General features: G+C 37.1%; 1 pseudogene; it reads left to right on the forward strand.

Annotated features, from left to right (window-relative positions):
• The first annotated feature begins 7,314 nt into the window (after positions 1 to 7,314).
• LOC118810789 lies at positions 7,315 to 11,855 on the forward strand (annotated as a pseudogene).
• Positions 11,856 to 12,577: the final 722 nt, after the last annotated feature.

Consider the following 12,577-nt stretch of genomic DNA (forward strand, 5'->3'; position numbering starts at 1 on the left):
TAAGGCCATAACACTGAATAATGGTAACAGTACTATAGCTTTTTAATGACAGCATGTTAGCAGTGTATGGCTGTGTGTTAATTTTTTATTAATATTTTTACCCTTCATACTAAAATAAAAAAATCCTTGATACACAAATAACTATGACAGGTATACTGTATGTAAAAAGATTGTTGACTAGTTTGAATTGAATTTAGATGGCAACAGAAACCAAAATGATTGAGCTGAACAAAATTTACAGAAAAGACAGCAAAATTATGGTAAAAGTACAAAAGCTGAAGTTGACTTTTTCTCCAGCAGCTTCTCGTTTGAATTTTCCGTTCCACCTTAAATGGTGCAGCAGTTCCTTTCCTTTCAGCAGTTCCATTTAAGGAACAGCAAATAATAATCTAATATGAAGCTGACGGTCAACTTCAGTCTTGTGGTGAATGTTGCACTTGTTTTACCTGCAGAACCTGTTAAAATGGGGTCTGATACAGAGAGCTGTTTCTTTTGTTTTGCTATCATGAGGAAAATGGTCAGTTCGCCTGGTAAGTTTCTCCAGTAAAACTAGTTTAAGCGCTTAGTTTTATTGATGCTGTTGATACTTTGCATGTTTCTAACGTATAAAGACGAATTTGAGCTCTAATGCTTCACTTGTCTTCTGTAATAATGCTGTGTATCAGATTTATGGCAGGAAACAAATCCATTCACAGGTAAAATAACTGACGGTGTAGCAGTCTGCAGTCCAACGTCTCTCCACATCTCTTCAACTTTGGGTCTCTAGCCTTTCTGAGTCATAATCCTTCAGTCCGAGTCAGAGTCCTAGTCATTGGTGTTCGAGTCAAAATCAAATCTCAAGTGTTTCTCGATTTTCTTGAGTTGAGCCTCAAGTCATCAAATTCGTGACTTGAGTCAAACTCAATGACTCGAGTCCACACCTCTGGTGTGACACCAGCAATTTGACCTCTGTGTCACTCACTACCTGAGCAAACCTGAGACTAAAGCCACATTGTTCTTCTGTGAACCAGTGTGGAGATCAAGAGTGTAAGTAGGTCATATGCAGTATATACAATGGATGCACAGACTAAAATACAGCCTATTAATAACCTAAAGCACTATGTTGAATATTGATAAAGGAAATTCAAAGATAAAAGGAACCTGTATTGTTTTACTTTATGTTTCATTGTTTTAAAGCAGTAAGGAACTAGAAACATGTACAAAATATACACTCGTAACATCTTTCTCTCATATGGTACAATAGACAAAAGCTGCTTTACTGGCTGTGCCACGGCGTTTGGCAAAGAGACTGAAGATGATAAAGGGCATACTGGCTAAATGTTAGCTAATACAGGCTAAATGTAATCTTCAAGTGTATAATGTGGTGTATGTTGGTATCACACAGCCCTCCAGCATGGACTCCAGAATCCTTTGGGTGATCATTTCTCAGAATCCTTTGGGTGATCATGTGACTCCATCACACTCAACTTGTCATCTGCCTCACCTGAATACTGATTATTTCCACATGTTTTGTCTGTCAAATGACCAGTTTAGTTAGCCTTATAAACCATTTAGAGTAGGGACTTTGTGAGGTATTGCCACTGTTTTCAGAGCTACTGAACGTTCATTGTGCATTCTGGTTTGTTTTTCTTGTGTATTGCCAGTTTATTCAACTCTGCCTTTTGTTTTCTCCCCTTAGTTTGGTTATGACTGTGTTTTTCTGGTATTGGACTGTGTTGGAACTGACCTTGGCATGTTTTTTGACCACGACTTTGGAAATCCCTGATTCAAGTAAAGCATCTATTGTTTTTACTCTCCACATTCATCTGAATGATTCTGTCCCATTACAGTTGGTGACACAGTAAATTGTAAATTTTGAATAAAACAGGCCGTCAAAATCTATTTAGCTGTAATGTCAGATGTAGGCTGACTATGTTTAATTAGCAGTGAGTAATCAGATAATAGTTTTATTAGCAGCTAATCGGCAAAAGTCTGATATCTAAATTTGTTCTGTTTCATGCCATATTTTTCTTTAGTTTACACATTTCTCAGTTAATGAATGTATTTTGCCAAAATGGTAACTTTATAGTGGGAGTAAAAAACATACTTTGCTTTTAATGTAAGTCAGTGAAACCAAAGTTTTTTCCAAGTAATTTTGGGACATTTCTTTTAGTATATTTATCATGAAATTTACTCACAATGTAAAGGGCAACAGGCATTTTCAAACTATGACAAAAACCGAAAAAAGTTTTTTTTCTGACAGCAGCAATTTTTATCTCACACAATCTCACACCACAACTAGTGCTATTTCTGCGAAACTGATAACTATGCTATAGTGTTGAGAGTGATGTAGTGGTCTTTATCTCTCACACCATCTCCCACCACAACTAGTGCTGGTTCTGCCCTGGGGAAAAAAGACACAACTACATCACTCTCAACTCCACAGTGTAGTTATCAGTTTTGCAGTTTTTGATCTATAGACACAAAACATACCACAACATTTTTAAACTAGACATCCAGTACCTTTTTACTGTCTAATTTGTATGAATTTTAAAAAAATGTTATTTTCATTGATTTGGGAAAGAACTGTAAAACATACGCAGTCAGCTCCATAATTATTGGTACATTGCCAGTATTAACCCAAAAGTTGTTAGGGGACCCCAGTGGCAGCGGGACCCCAAGTGGCTGCTTATGTTGCTTATTAGGTAGAGCAAGCCCTTCTTTATTAATGTTTTTATGGCTCAATGTGATCAAAACTTCACACATATCTAGTGTAAAGCCTTGTAAGTGGAGTAAATTTTGTCTAAGATTTAAAAAAACCCTAATTTCTTGAATAAAACCATGTGTCACAATTATTGACACTCATAGAAATTCTTATGAACAAACTGTAACTGAGGAAAGTTTAAAACAACCAGAGCTGTAGTAAATCTCCTTGAAAATGGACATAAATTTATTTTGCCTTCATGCACAGTGAGGAGGATGGTTAGAAGAGCAAACATTTCTCCATAGATCATGGTTGGAGATTGGCAGAAGAAAGTAGCATTCTGGGGTCACCAGGGCTCCAGAACTATAATTAGACACCACCTCCATGTCAACAAATTATTTGAAAGGTGTTTTAGAAGGAATTATTTTCTTTCATCTAACTACAAATGTAACTGCCTGAAGTTCACTAGATGCTACTGGAACTATGGTCAGATGAGACAAAGCAGGGCTTAATGGTAGAACACACTCAAGGTGGGTTTGGCATAAAAAGAAAGATGGTTTTACATAATAGAAACTCATTGCATTATAGCAAAAATGTCTACAAAGTTATTGTTAAACTGGCACATTAATGCAGGCCTGGCATTTCATAAACTGACCAATTAAAGGCATGTACACTCATTACGTTTCATTGCATAGCTAGTGCTGTCACATGAGCTGGCTGTACAATGTGGATAAAAATTATTCTATTAACATATGCAGAGAACTAAATTGAGTCTAGTTGCTCCTGTACTAGCATGGGTACATTTTGTGAAATTGCTTAGTTGGCTATTTGGCAATGAAATCAATATGTATAAGGCATGCTTTCTTTTTTTCTTTTGATCAGTTTTATGCTGAACCTATGAGGCTTTGTACAGTGTTTTGTTAGTTTACACCAGGCATGTCAAACTGGGGATCTTCCAGGCCAAAGTGCTGCGGAGATTAGCGCTACCCTCATCTAACACTCTGAATTCAGTTAATGAAGGCCTTGCTAATTCGCTGTTTAGCTGAATCAAGTGTTTGAATGAGGCAGTATCTTGAAGTCTGCAGTGTGTTGGCCTGTGAGGACTGGAACCTGACATGTGGTTTACACCATAGATGGTAAGTGCAAAAAACGCAAATATGTTGGTCACCCAAACTCAATGACTCGAGTCCACACCTCTGGTGTGACACCAGCATTTTGTGGGAGGGCAGTGGTAGTGAGTGACACAGAGGTCACATTCTCTTGGTCGTTCTCCAATATGACTCAGACACGAAAACACATAATTCAAATAAGGGAAAAGTGTGTTGACCTTCATAAGTCAGTGAATGGCTATAAAAAATCTCTACGTACCTGAAAATGCCCACAACTACAGTTAGAGCAATAATTAAAAAGTTCCAATCAACTGGAAATGTGACAAACTTACCTGGACGAGGACCCAAGTTTATTTTGCCCTCACACACAGTGAGGAGGACGATAAGAGAGGCAAAATTCACTGTTGGAGAGCTATAGAAAAAAGAGTCAAGAGTTTTTCCCTTGTGTTCAATAGAGTGATGTACGTTTATCATCATATCAGGTAAAACCATGTGAATGAGTTCAAGTGAGTCTCCACTTTGGGTAATAAAAGCAAACCTGAGACTAAAGCCACATTGTTCTTCTGTGAACCAGTGTGGAGATCAAGAGTGTAAGTAGGTCGTATGCAGTACATACAATGCATGCACAGACTAAAATACAGCCTATTAATAACCTAAAGCACTATGTTGAATATTGATAAAGGAAATTGAAAGATAAAAGGAGCCTGTATTGTTTTACTTTATTTTTGATTGTTTTAAAGCAGTAAGGAACTAGAAACGTACAAAATATACACTCGTAACATCTTTCTCTCATATGGTATAATAGACAAAAGCTGCTTTACCGGCTGTGCCACGCCGTTTGGCAAACGAGACTAAAGATGATAAAGGGCATGTTGGCTAAATGTTAGCTAATACAGGCTAAATGTAATCTTCAAGTGTATAATGTGGTGTATGTTTGTGTCACACAGCCCTCCAGCATGGACTCCAGAATCCTTTGGGTGATCATGTGACTCCATCACACTCAACTTGTCATCCATCTGCCTTATCTGAATACTGATTATTTGCACATGTTTTGTCTGTCATATGACCGGTTTAGTTAGCCTTATAAACCATTTAGAGTAGGGACTTTGTGAGGTATTGCCACTGTTTTCAGAGCTACTGAACGTTCATTGTGCATTCTGGTTTGTTTTTCTCGTGTATTGCCAGTTTATTCAACTCTGCCTTTTGTTTTCTCCCCTTAGTTTGGTTATGACTGTGTTTTTCTGGTATTGGACTGTGTTGGAACTGACCTTGGCATGTTTTTTGACCACGACTTTGGAAATCCCTGATTCAAGTAAAGCCTCTATTGTTTTTACTCTCCACATTCATCTGAATGATTCTGTCCCATTACAGTTGGTGACACAGTAAATTGTAAACTTTGAATAAAACAGGCCGTCAAAATCTATTTAGCTGTAATGTCAGATGTAGGCTGACTGTTTTATTAGCAGTGAGTAATCAGATAATAGTTTTATTAGCAGCTAATCAGCAAAAGTCTGATATCTAAATTTGTTCTGTTTCATGCCATATTTTTCTTTAGTTTACACATTTCTCAGTTAATGAATGTATTTTGCTGTTGTCAGATCAAAACCTTGTATCTCCAAAATGGTAACTTTATAGTGGGAGTAAAAAACATACTTTGCTTTTAATGTAAGTCAGTGAAACCGAAGTTTTTTCCAAGTAATTTTGGGACATTTCTTTTAGTATATTTATCATGAAATTTACTCACAATGTAAAGGGCAACAGGCATTTTCAAACTATGACAAAAACCGAAAAACGACAAAAAAAAAAAAAAGTTTTTTTTCTGACAGCAGCAGTTTTTATCTCACGCAATCTCACACCACAACTAGTGCTATTTCTGCGAAACTGATAACTATGCTATAGTGTTGAGAGTGATGTAGTGGTCTTTGTTTATCTCTCACACCATCTCCCACCACAACTAGTGCTGGTTCTGCCCTGGGGAAAAAAGACACAACTACATCACTCTCAACTCCACAGTGTAGTTATCAGTTTTGCAGTTTTTGATCTATAGACACAAAACATACCACAACATTTTTAAACTACACATCCAGTACCTTTTTACTGTCTAATTTGTATGAATTTTAAAAAATGTTATTTTCATTGATTTGGGAAAGAACTGTAAAACATACGCAGTCAGCTCCATAATTATTGGTACATTGCCAGTATTAACCCAAAAGTTGTTAGGGGCCCCAGTGGCAGCGGGACCCCAAGTGGTTGCTTATGTTGCTTATTAGGTAGAGCAAGCCCTTCTTTATTAATGTTTTTATGGCTCAATGTGATCAAGACTTCACACATATCTAGTGTAAAGCCTTGTAAGTGGAGTAAATTTTGTCTAAGAATAAAAAAAAAACCTATTTCTTGAATAAAACCATGTGTCACAATTATTGACCCTCATAGAAATTCTTATGAACAAACTGTAACTGAGGAAAGTTTAAAACAACCAGAGCTGTAGTAAATCTCCTTGAAAATATACATAAATTTATTTTGCCTTCATGCACAGTGAGGAGGATGGTTAGAAGAGCAAACATTTCTCCATAGATCATGGTTGGAGATTGGCAGAAGAAAGTAGCACTCTGGGGTCACCAGGGCTCCAGAACTATAATTAGACACCACCTCCATGTCAACAAATTATTTGAAAGGTGTTCTAGAAGGAATTATTTTCTTTCATCTAACTACAAATGTAACTGCCTGAAGTTCACTAGATGCTACTGGAACTATGGTCAGATGAGACAAAGCAGGGCTTAATGGTAGAACACACTCAAGGTGGGTTTGGCATAAAAAAGAAAGATGGTTTTACATAATAGAAACTCATTGCATTATAGCAAAAATGTCTACAAAGTTATTGTTAAACTGGCACATTAATGCAGGCCTGGCATTTCATAAACTGACCAATTAAAGACATGTACACTCATTAAGTTTCATTGCATAGCTAGTGCTGTCACATGAGCTGGCTGTACAATGTGGATAAAAATTATTCTATTAACATATGCAGAGAACTAAATTGAGTCTAGTTGCTCCTGTACTAGCATGGGTACATTTTGTGAAATTGCTTAGTTGGCTATTTGGCAATGAAATCAATATGTATAAGGCATGCTTTCTTTTTTTCTTTTGATCAGTTTTATGCTGAACCTATGAGGCTTTGTACAGTGTTTTGTTAGTTTACACCAGGCATGTCAAACTGGGGATCTTCCAGGCCAAAGTGCTGCGGAGATTAGCGCTACCCTCATCTAACACTCTGAATTCAGTTAATGAAGGCCTTGCTAATTCGCTGTTTAGCTGAATCAAGTGTTTGAATGAGGCAGTATCTTGAAGTCTGCAGTGTGTTGGCCTGTGAGGACTGGAACCTGACATGTGGTTTACACCATAGATGGTAGGTGCAAAAAATGCAAATATGTTGGTCACCTTTGAGTCCCAAGTAAAAAAAACACAGAACTGTTAAACCCATCGCCTAAATTAGCATGGCTTTATAAGGGCTCGGTTATTCAGTAGTGGGGCTTGAGGATGTATATATGCTGCTGATCAGCTATGAAAGGAAACAACTTCTCTGCTCGTTTCTTTTACTGAACTTTACCTGGCTCCCCTGACTGAATTCATCTCTACAACTTTGGGTTAACTCTGGACAGTGAAGTCCCAAATTCCAGCAAACATCTGTGAGTTTGAGCTCACTTTTAGTCACCGTCCCACCAAAAGCAGGTCAGTAAAGTGTCTTTGAGTGTTATTGCACGGTAAAAAGTGAAGTAGGGAGAAGTTGATTTGAAGTGTTTTGAGGTTTGTAGTATTGCTTTTGTTAATCTAAACAAATATTTTGCTAAACTATTTTTTTGTTTTAATTGAATGAAAACAGTTGAATTGACAGTTGAACTGACAAACCATTTTTTGCAGTGTGCAGTGTAAATGTGTCAGAATGGTCATCATGGCTGTAATGTGATATCTCATGTTTTTCTTTCTCCTGTAAAGTTATGATTTTTATAAAGTTTGTGTATATTTAGCTATGTATACACGGTGATGTACATATATAAATCAATAAATGCATAAATCATTAAAGAGCAGATATATCTGTTTACACTCAACATAATTCTGGCTTATGACTTATTAATACCGATACCGACACAGCACAGCAGCTGTTCCCAGCTCAGCCACTACGACACAGTGGTTGTGTGATATACACATGTTTATGTGTTCCAGTACAACTATAACTAAATCATTTTATGAGTACAATTTTGGTAACAGATCAGCTGGAACACAGCAATATCTCCACATCTGATTCTCACTATGTAAGTAAGAATATAGCCCTTGATGCTGAATTAGTCTCCCTCTGTAGCCTACGGTCAGCTAACACGGACCATAATTCGACCAACTGATTAAAACAGAAAAATCTGCCACATGTTTGATTAAAGATTCTTCGTGGGTCACGTATAAAGTAATCATCACAAAATGATACATTTCTCTGTTTTGCTTCATCTTCTAAAGAAAGATCTGCCACCACGTTTTCAGATAAAGGCCTTTCCACCGAGTGTGCTTTTGACCCGGAACCTGAATTTTCATTTTGAGCTCAGTATTTCACATATGAACAGGAAATTTAAATGCAAACATATAAATACATTGTTACTTTACATATTACATTTTTATTTTAATTTTGATACTGATATGCTTCCATAATTTATCAACTCATACACTATGTCTAATTTGTATTTTCAAGGGACCCTTTGCCTGGTGCACAGACCGCACACGTTCAAAGGGATTAGCTCCCTCACAGCTCAAAACTATTGAGCACTGCCACCTCTCTGTGGCTCTGATTAGAACTGCACCTATTCTGCCTATTTAGCCCAGAGCATGTAAATGTAGGATCAAGGTCAAGTGAATTAGTGAGTCAAAGTGTTTTACTGGCAATTCAGGGAAAGCTCTGTGGCATGGTTTATACAACTCTAGTGGACTGGGGATCAAGTTTGGTCTGCTCACCACTCAACTTACATTTTTATGTAATTGGAAATTCCTTGTAAAAATACAGAATATCACTTTGTCCTTCACACATGATGAAAATGTCTTATTACAGATCAGCCATAATAAGTTTTGGAACAGTGGGACACTTTGTGGGGCAGTGTACTTCTTGCAATAACTTGTGATGATCAAGTGTCATTGTTTTGTTTATCAAGCCCACTGATTTCATCCTTCAGAGTGTGGCTTGTCCATCACTTGAATTGAGCTGTATGAAGATGACCATGTCTGTGGCTGCTGTGCTGTTCCTGATGACCATTTCTTTCTCTATAAGGAAGGTAGGTGTGATATTTTTACACAGTAACTAAATTACATCTCCATCACTAAAAAACTGGTAGGAGTTATGGGCAGTTGGTACATTATCAGTTTGTTGATTCAGACGGAATACCAACTAAGTCTGTGTATGTTATAAGCCAATATGCACTGTAAATGTGAAATATTAAAAAAATGGAGTATTTTAAAAAAGTACTGGGTATCTAATCCAATAAACAAACACCTTATTTGTCTGTTACTCTAAATATCTTAAGATATGTGAATGTGCAGAGGCTGCCCTGAGCACATGTCAAATTCACCATAAGACCCTTGGTTTCAAATGTGGTCAGAAATATGTATAATTTAATAGGAAACAAAATACCTAAATATATACTTGATGAATGTAATTCATTGACTGACAAGATGTTCAAATATAAACAGTCAGCTTAGAGGGAACAGGTCCAGACCTAAGGCATGAAAACAGTAGTCCCCGGTTTAAATGCTTGATATTAATTTGTCTTATAAGAGCACTTCTAATAAAATTATTGGTTTTTTCCTTAAAGAAAAAAAACACTGACTGGACTTATTAGGGGCACAGGTGGGCTTTAAATGTAAAATGGACACCTTCATGCCCAGTTCAGAATTTTCATCTTTTCTTTTTATTATTTCATTATTAAAAAAAACAAACAAAAAAACATATATAACCTGTCTAATTACATTAATAGAAACATTGAAAGTAAGGGATATTTTTCCACACCTCCAAAGCTCAGTCTTAGAAGTTGGTTGCACCCATTAAAATACCGAGCTTATTACATGATGTGGCTTATTAGTCAGTAACTACAGGGACTTCAGTGCAAACTGGCTGAGCTATTCTTAGATTATACAAGTGTGTAATCAAACTTTGGGCCTGCCGGTGGAACCTGGCCATTTGTCTTCTCTCAGTGGAAGGATGGACAGAAACACCTGTGGATTTAGTCAGATCCAGTCAGATACCCAGTATATCTGACTCATAGATGGAAACGAAGCTCCAAAAAAACAAACTGATTTTCGTACATGCACCTATTCGGCCCACAGCAGTTTAGCCCCACCCACTGAGCGAAATACCCCCTGGTAATCGGGGGTCCCATGTTGGCTATCTACTTCATCGTTGGCTGACTGCTAACTCACTCGACATAGTGAACTGGCTACAGCACCTCCCTGAGGCAGACCAGTGCTGCATCTCTAGTTAGTTAAGAATACCAAAGACAGAACCTTTCTGGTTTGTGGGTGAAGCAGCTGAACTATTGATCTTTCCCTGAATTTGTATTTGAGCTTCCATTTGTTTTTAACAGACAGCATAACGCCATAATAAGTTTATTTTCGAGGACCCCCCTAATTAACCTCATTGACCCCTTAAATGTCTAAAAATCTAACTTTTGGGGGCATTTGAGTGTATTTTGCACCTTGGCCCTACCCATTCATACTGAAGTTCTAAGGGGTGTTTTAGCTCTGAGTGCTTAATACACGCACAATGCAGGACAGCCAATGAGAACAGAAGTAAACTTATGAGCATTTTTGGCAAATAAAACCATAAATGTTTTAACCACAAGGGATAAAATAAAATAATAATATGCAAGAAAAATGTAGCATTAGGCCCTTTAAGAACTGTGTATCTGATGGTGACAGTTTTAGTGGTCTACCAGGTCTTGCACAGTTGTTACAAGTTCTAATTTCTCTGTTACTTAATCATTTTTTAACTTGTGTTTTGGAAACTCCTATTTTTCATTAGTGGACTACTTTATATCTAATCTCTTCAAAAATTTCTCATGAAAAATGAATAACAATGTCCATTTTGACTGGAAATTAAATAAATGAAAGGTGGTCTCTGACATTTGCACAGTACTTTATGTTACTTTAAACTAAGGTAGGCTTACTGAAGACTTCTCCCCTCACAGTCTAAATGTGTGCAGTTCTGTGTCTGACTATTTTCCTGCAGAGCACTGGTGAGGTTTGGCCCCTGGACATGGCTGAAAACTCTGTGGATGACTCTTATGAAGGTTGCAGGGACGCCATGAATAGATTAGTGATCTCAAAATACATTGAAGATGAAAAAAACAACACTCCTGATTTTAAAGCTGGTTGGGAAAAAGCACTTAATAAATGTGTCACTGGACATGGACTCAGTATAAACCAGTCTGCTGCCATATACATGTATACAGCAAATTCTAAAATGATGAAAAATTGCTCATATGTCCAGTTCAACAATGCTACTCGTAACGGATCAGCAGACTATCAGTCAGGTGAAATTTCAGTTTTACACACTGCATTTCTTTCTGACTGATGCTGTTCAACAACTCAAAAGAAATCAAACAGGTTGTGTGACCTCATATCGCAGAACTAAGGATAAATTTGAAACAGACGTTCTCAATAAAACAATTCGATTTGGGTCTTTCACTTCCAGCTCTTTGGAAGCGAATGTAACTAAATTTGGTGAAGAGTCCTGTTTTCAAATTTACACTTGTTTTGGAGCTGCAATAGAAAAATTCTCAGTCATAAAAAATGAGAAGGAGGTGTTAATTCCTCCATACGAGACTTTTCTTGTCACCGCCATTAAAAAAAAAGACGAGGAGAGAGATCTTTGGTGTAATGTGGTCTATGAACTCAAAAGTGCTAATGAGAGTAGTAACCTTAATTGCAAAAAAATACCCAGTGGATCAGCATTAGTGCCATCCTGTAGTGGATTTGGCTGTTTTGTTCATAAGATGATCAGAATTCTTAAGACAAAATTAATCCCTTTTTGATTTGTGAAACAAAGAGGAACCACAGGAGCCAGGATGTCTGGAGACTATCTAAACTCAAGTTTATGGCCCCCAGAATTTCCTACACCCTCTGCAAACCTTTACAGCCCTTGTGTGAGAGGAAGACATCTGGCTCAAGGATCAAGATAACATATACCCTGACCAGATAACGTGGTCTGCAACCTAATGGACCCCTCTCACCAAATTTCCTTTTGGTAAGCACTCTGAGTGCACTCCTACCTTAGGTCATAAATTTCTTTAGGCTCTTCAGAGACTAAATCTTAAAATCCAGCTTCATTCTCCTGCTCTTTGGCAAATTGTGTGCCATGCCAATCTTTAATCAAACGCTAAATTGAGTGACTCTCCTCCTAATTGATCTGTGGAAGAATCCCCCTGTGTCTCTGTTAAAATATCAGTGTGTAACTCAAACTCATATTTCTCCATGCTGAATAGTCAGATGTGAATTCATTTCCTACACTCTGATGGCTATTTGATGATTTTAAACTGTAACCCAGTTTCTTTCATTGAAATTATTTTGACAGTTTACAGCTCTTTTTCATTTAATCAGTTTTAGAAATCTCATTAGGATAGAAAGTTAGATGTATTGCTGTGAGTCATGTTTGAATCTCATATTTGCTTTATTCTTTTGTAATCATGTTAATTTCTTTTCCTACTTGAAGTAGAACTTTGTAAGTAACTTGTGTGACTTTTCTTATGAAAAATGT

This window comes from Colossoma macropomum, unplaced genomic scaffold, assembly GCF_904425465.1.
Source record: "Colossoma macropomum unplaced genomic scaffold, Colossoma_macropomum, whole genome shotgun sequence".
Lineage (NCBI taxonomy): Eukaryota > Metazoa > Chordata > Actinopteri > Characiformes > Serrasalmidae > Colossoma > Colossoma macropomum.